Below are 7682 nucleotides of genomic sequence, written 5' to 3'. Positions count from 1 at the left end.
CCTTGGGAATGGGAGGGTGTATCAAGAAACTGTAAAAAGTAGTGTCATTATGGACCCCATAGCTATTTCACCATTGAAACATCTAATTTTTGGGGGATTGGCTAGAGATTCTCTGTAAAGCTATGAAATGCTGCAGTGTTTTAGAGTATCGTAGTGCATTATAAAAAAGGGTGCCCATGCCTTCTTCATACTACCTGTGGTTAGGACAGCATGAGACAACGGACAGGAACCTACATGTGGGAAGACAAAGGGAGCCCTATACAGTTGTTTATATCACTTAAAGGGGTACTCCACTGGAAAAAAAAAATTTAATCAACTGTTGCCACAACATTTTAAACAGATTTGTAAATTACTTCTATTAAAAAATATTAATCCTTCCAGTACTTATCAGCTGCTGTATGATCCACAGGAAGTTATTTTCTTTTTGAATGTCCTTTCTGTCTGGCCACAGTGCTCTCTACTGACATCTCTGTCCATGTCAGGAACTGTCCAGAGCAGGATAGGTTTGCTATGGGGATTCTGCTCCTACTCTAGACAGTTCCTAAAATGGACAGAGGTGTCAGCAGAGAGCACTGTGGTCAGACAGAACAGGAATTCAAAAAGAAAAGAACTTCCTGTGGAGAATACAGCAACTGATAAGTACTGGAAAGAATAAGATTTTTTTTTTAACCCCTTAAGGACCGAGCCCTTTTTCACCTTAAGGACCGGAGCGTTTTTTGCAATTCTGACCACTGTCACTTTAAACATTTATAACTCTGGAATGCTTTTAGTTATTCTGATTCCGAGATTGTTTTTTCGTGACATATTCTACTTTAACTTAGTGGTAAAATTTTATGGTAACTTGCATCCTTTCTTGGTGAAAAATCCCCAAATTTGATGAAAAAAATGAAAATTTTGCATTTTTCTAACTTTGAAGCTCTCTGCTTGTAAAGAAAATGGATATTCAAAATAATTTTTTTTGGGTTCACATATACAATATGTCTACTTTATGTTTGCATCATAAAATGTATGAGTTTTTACTTTTGGAAGACACCAGAGGGCTTCAAAGTTCAGCAGCAATTTTTAAATTTTTCACAAAATTTTCAAACTCGCTATTTTTCATGGACCAGTTCAGGTTTGAAATGGATTTGAAGGGTCTTCATATTAGAAATACCCCATAAAAGACCCCATTATAAAAACTAAACCCCCCAAAGTATTCAAAATGACATTCAGTAAGTGTATTAACCCTTTAGGTGTTTCACAGGAATAGCAGCAAAGTGAAGGAGAAAATTCAAAATCTTCATTTTTTACACTCGCATGTTCTTGTAGACCCAATTTTTGAATTTTTGCAAGGGGTAAAAAGGAGAAAATTTTTACTTGTATTTGAAACCCAATTTCTCTCGAGTAAGCACATACCTCATATGTCTATGTAAATTGTTCGGCGGGCGCAGTAGAGGGCTCAGAAGGGAAGGAGCGACAAATGGTTTTTGGGGGGCATGTCACCTTTAGGAAGCCCCTATGGTGCCAGGACAGCAAAAAAACACACATGGCATACCATTTTGGAAACTAGACCCCTCAGGGAACGTAACAAGGGGTAAAGTGAACCTTAATACCCCACAGGTGTTTCACGACTTTTGCATATGTAAAAAAAATATTTATTTTTTTACCTAAAATGCTTGGTTTCCCAAAAATTTTACATTTTTAAAAAGTGTAATAGCAGAAAATACCCCCAAAAAATTTGAAGCCCAATTTCTCCCGATTCAGAAAACACCCCATATGGGGGTGAAAATTGCTCTGCTGGCGCACTACAGGTCTCAGAAGAGAAGGAGTCACATTTGGCTTTTTGAAAGCAAATTTTGCTCGGGGGGCATGCCGCATTTAGGAAGCCCCTATGGTGCCAGGACAGCAAAAAAACACTTATGGCATACCATTTTGGAAACTAGACCCCTCAGGGAACGTAACAAGGGGTAAAGTGAACCTTAATACCCCACAGGTGTTTCACGACTTTTGCATATGTAAAAAAAATTTTTTTTTTTAACCTAAAATGCTTGGTTTCCCAAAAATTTTACATTTTTAAAAAGGGTAATAGCAGAAAATACCCCCCAAAATTTGATGCCCAATTTTTCCCGATTCATAAAACACCCCATATGGGGGTGAAAAGTGCTCTGCTGGCGCACTACAGGTCTCAGAAGAGAAGGAGTCACATTTGGCTTTTTGAAAGCAAATTTTGCTATGGGGGCATGCCGCATTTAGGAAGCCCCTATGGTGCCAGGACAGCAAAAAAAAAAAAAAACACATGGCATACCATTTTGGAAACTAGACCCCTCGGGGAACGTAACAAGGGGTTAAGTGAACCTTTATACCCCACAGGTGTTTCATGACTTTTGTATATGTAAAAAAAATATTTTACCTAAATATTAACCTAAAATGCTTGTTTTCCCAAAAATTTTACATTTTTAAAAAGGGTAATAGCAGAAAATATCCCCCAAAATTTGAAGCCCAATTTCTCCCGAGTACGGCGATACCCCATATGTGTCCCTAAACTGTTGCCTTGAAATACGACAGGGCTCCAAAGTGAGAGCGCCATGCGCATTTGAGGCCTAAATTAGGGATTGCATACGGGTGGACATAGGGGAATTCTACGCCAGTGATTCCCAAACAGGGTGCCTCCAGCTGTTGTAAAACTCCCAGCATGCCTGGACAGTCAGTGGCTATCTGGCAATACTGGGAGTAGTTGTTTTGCAACAGCTGGAGGCTCCGTTCTGGAAACAGTGGCGTACCAGACGTTTTTCATTTTTATTGGGGAGGGGAGGGGGGCTGTGTAGGGGTATGTGTATATGTAGTGTTTTTTACTTATTATTTTATTTTGTGGTAGTGTAGTGTTTTTAGGGTACAGTCGCACGGGCGGGGGGTTCACAGTAGTTTCTCGCTGGCAGTTTGAGCAGCGGCAGAAAATTTGCTGCAGCTCAAACTTGCAGCCGGATACTTACTGTAATCCTCCGCCCATGTGAGTGTACCCTGTACGTTCACATTGGGGGGGGGAAACATCCAGCTGTTGCAAAACTACAACTCCCAGCATGTATGGTCTATCAGTGCATGCTGGGAGTTGTAGTTTTGCAACAGCTGGAGACACACAGGTTGTGAAACACCGAGTTTGGTAACAAACTCAGTGTTTTGCAACCAATGTGCCTTCAGCTGTTGCAAAAGCTACAACCCCCAGCATGTACGGACAGCGGAAGGGCATGCTGGGTCTTGTAGTTATGCAACAGCTGGAGGCATACTACATTGGCTGGGGATGCTGGGGATTGTAGTTATGCAACAGCTGGAGACACACTGGTTTACTACTTAACTCAGTGTGCCTTCAGCTGTTGCAAAACTACAATTCTCAGCAGTCACCGACAGCCAACGGGCATGCTGGGAGTTGTAGTTATGCAACAACCAGATGCACCACTACAACTCCCAGCATGCACTTTAGCTGATTGTGCAAGCTGGGAGTTGTAGTTACACAACAGCTGAAGGTACACTTTTCCATAGAAAGAATGTGCCTCCAGCTGTTACAAAACTACAAGTCCCAGCATGCCCATAAGGGCATGCTGGGAGTTGTGGTGGTCTGTCTCCTGCTGTTGCATAACTACAGCTCCCAGTATGCCCTTGTTGCAGCAGGCGCCCTGATTGGTCGGCCGGTAATCCGGCCGACAATGCCACCTCACCCCTGCAGGCTCTGGCTGTTCGGGGCCGTCTCTGACGGCCCCAATCAGCCAGTAATTCCGGGTCATCGGGTCACTGGAGACCCGATTGACCTGGAATCCGCCGCAGATCGCTGGACTGAATTGTCCAGCGATCTGCGGCAATCGCCGACATGGGGGGACATAATGACCCCCCTGGGCGATATGCCGGGATGCCTGCTGAATGATTTCAGCAGGCATCCGGCCCCGGCTCCCCTCCGGCTAGCGGCGGGGGCCTGAAATGCTCAGGGCGTATCCATACGCCCTCGGTCCTTAAGGACTTGGAAACGGGGGCGTATGGATACGCCCTATGTCCTTAAGGGGTTAATAGAAGTAATTTACAAATCTGTTTATCTTTCTGGCACCAGTTAAAAAAAAAAAAAAAGTTTTCCAATGGAGTGCCCCTTTAAAAGAGACCTACTAGAACATAAATAAATGCTCCCTTGAGGGACAAAAATATGTGTTAAATATGTTTAAAATTTCGGCAGTGGAAACATCTGCCAAAGATTCACATTCTATTGTGTGAACAAAGCCTTATTAGAAACAGAAATCCCTTAAGACAGACAGTGGACTGGAGACTGCAGGAAAGGGAGACACCTAGTGGATAAGATTTTACAGCAGTTTTTTTGGTGTAAGGAGTTGTTTTTTTGTTGAATGAAGTGATTTGCACATATGTTAGAAATAAATAGTTTTTCAAATGGTGAGAAGTTGTCTGAAACAACAGTTCCTATTTAAATGTTTAGCTAACAAATGCTTTTGTATTTTTTCCAACCTCTTCATGTCCAATGAAGGAGTAAAAAGTGTGTAAGGCTGGGTTCACACCACGTTTACGCAATACAGTTCCCGTATATGTTTTCAATGTGAAAACTGTATGGAACTGTATTGAAAACTGTATGCATCGACTCTCCATTAAAAACCGTATGCCAAACGATGCATCAGGTTGTGTCTGTTTTGCATCCTGTACGGTTTTGTCAGTTTTTTTTCCCGTACCCAAAACCGTAGCCTACCATCGTTTTTGGTCCGGGTGAAAAACCGTATTGAAACGTATATGTTTCTTTTTAACATGGGAGTCAATGGGAACCGTATAGAACCGTATGTACGTACAGTTCCATCCGGTTTTCACCATTCGGTTTTTGACTTTGCACAGTTTTTTTCTTAGGGTGCATGCACACCACGTACAGTTTCAGTATACGGTTTCAAGTTAAAAACTTCGTAAACCGTATGTAAAACGCATCTTCCAGTATAGTCCGTTTTGCATCTTATACGGTTTTGTCGGTTTTTTTACCCATACCCAAAACCATAGTCTACCACGTTTTTGGTCCAGGTGAAAAACCTTATTAAACCGTATACTTTATTTTTTAACATGGGAGTCAATGGGAAGCAGACAATTGCGTACGGTTTTCACCATACGGTTTTTGATTGGTAGGGAACACATTTCTCAATACAAACTGCAAGTGACAAAGTGCATTAATAGAATCAAATACTGGTCCTTTGAACTTTCTTGAACTTGGATATAAAAAGCAAGGATTAAAGTGAATAAACCCTTATAATACCATGTGCTTAAGCTTGTGGGCCATCTGATAAAGATGCTGGAAAGTATACATACAAAACCAGGGGCTTATGGCTTACTTTTTATAGCGAGCATGAGACCTCCATTAAAGCCATCATCAGTGCTTTAGGATTCTGTAAAGCTATGGTCACCCTTTGGATTAAAATCCAACATCCCATGTGTGTTTCTGCGGCAGGAATCCGAGACTGACCATCATATTTCTGCCAGTCATGTGCAATGGATGTGCAGATTGATCTGCTCTGGATCTGTGTAAGGATTAGCCCCATTGTCATTCAGTCAGGTTGAGGCTAGGTTCAGACTACGGAATTTCCGCCTGCAATTCCGCTTTGAAATTGCAGGGGGAAATTCCGCTTGCTAAAATGTATAGTGTAGTGAATGGGTTTCCGTTCACAAATTCACACTTCGGAATTTGTGAAGCGGAATTTGTGAACGGAAAATCCGCTTGGAAATTTCTGCCTGAAGAATGACGTTGCTCTTTCTTCAGACAGAAATACTTGCGGAACACATTGCAGTCTATTGGAGACTGCAGTGTCCGCGCGGTCCTAGCGCCGACTGATTCAGTCAACGCTGGCCGCACTCGGAATCTCCGGGCGGAAATTTTCTGCCCGGAGATTCCGTAGTCTGAACCTTATTCTCTGCTTTTCCTTGTGGATTTTTTGGAAGTAGGTAGCACACTACATATTTCCATAGCCAACCTTTTCCATTGCAGGAGTAACAATCCATGTAGAGGTTTTTGTGGAAACTCAATCACATGCATGGGATGCAGATTAATGTGTGAACAGGATTTAATGCAGTTTTTTTTTTTTTACTAATAAACTGAATGATACATCTAGAATACAGTTTTGACAACATCAGCAAATGTGTTAGAAAGTTGGCCATTCCTTACTGGTATAGTTGGCTATGTTTTACTTATATAGAGTTTGTCTACACCACACAGATTATGGTTATATTTCTGAGGTTACTGTCGACACCACCTGTGTCTTAGTTTTTAGAGTCTGTAATGTAATGTAGGCATGGGCAGTGGGACTAAGTGCTGCCGCCCCACCTCCTCTGTTTCTACTTAGGCCAGGTTCATACGGTGTAAATGTGCGAAATGTCTGCACGAATAACATGTGACGACATTCCGCACATTTGAATAAACCGGTGATTACATACCCTTTATGGCCGCTGGGACCACGTATAAAAATAGTTATTAATAAGTGTAGCAAGTGCAGCATAGTTCCTTGAGAAAGGAGGGCTAAGGCTAGGATTCCACTTGGTTTTTTCTCTGGCAGTTTTTGGAAAACTGCCACTACAGTTTTTGAGCCAAAGCCAGAAGTGTATTCAAAAGGAATAGAACATGTAAAGGAAGGACTTACACTTCTCCTCCCTTAGGCTAAGTTTCTACTTGTTTTTTTGGTTTGAAAAAAAAAACACAAGAAAAATGCCTGAAAAAAACGCCAGTGCAATTTCCTGCGTCTGCCGTTTTTTCATTTGTGTGGAAATTGCATTTTTTTTTTGTACCCAAAATTTGTTCGGTACCAAAAAAAAGAATAATAAAGGATGCAGTAGTGATGGGAAAAAAATGTATTTAATGAAATTTATATTTTTTATAATGACATTTTAATTAGTTTTTAATAAAGTGTGTGTGTTTCACTTTTTTTTCTCTGTTCCATGATGGGATTAGTAGTACCTGTACTAATAGACATATCGCCCGATGCGATCGTCAATAATATAGCAGAGATGCGGAGCGGCTCTATACAGCGCTTACATCTCTGCACTATACTCCGGCCAGAGTGGGGATTGGCCGGATGGTTGCAGCCAATCACCGCTCTCAGAGGGAAATATGAATGAGTGATATTCTATTCACATCACTAGCCGGAGTATAGTGCAGAGATGTGAGCGCTGTATAGAGCCGCTCTACATCTCTGCAATAGAAAGGACGATCACAACGGATGTCAGGAATGACACCCGCTGTGATCTTTCCTTAACCTCTTCAGGACGCAGGGTGTATGGATACGTCCTGCATTCCAAGTCCTTAAGGACGCAGGGCGTATCCATACGCCCGTGGGAATTCCGGTCCCCAATCGTTCAGCAGGCATCGCGGCATATCACCCAGGGGGGTCATTATGTCCCCCCATGTCGGCGGTGGCCGCAGATCGCTGGACAATTCAGCCCAGCGATCTGCGGCGATTCCGGGTCAATCGGGTCTCCGGTGACCCGGAATTACTGGCTGATCGGGGCCGTCAGAGACGGCCCCGAACAGCCATAGCCGGCAGGGGTGAGGTGACACTGGTGCCACCTCACGATCGCCCTGATTTGTCGGCCGGTTTACCGGCCGACCAATCAGGGCACCTGCTGCGGGTGTCACTCCTGCAACCCGCAACGCCCCTCTTCGGGAGGACGTGAGCTGGTGCGGGATGTGGACC

Source organism: Hyla sarda, chromosome 5, assembly GCF_029499605.1.
Source record: "Hyla sarda isolate aHylSar1 chromosome 5, aHylSar1.hap1, whole genome shotgun sequence".
In the NCBI taxonomy this organism is placed as follows: domain Eukaryota; kingdom Metazoa; phylum Chordata; class Amphibia; order Anura; family Hylidae; genus Hyla; species Hyla sarda.
The sequence above is the reverse complement of the archived record's forward strand: the minus strand, read 5'-3'. Positions refer to the sequence as shown.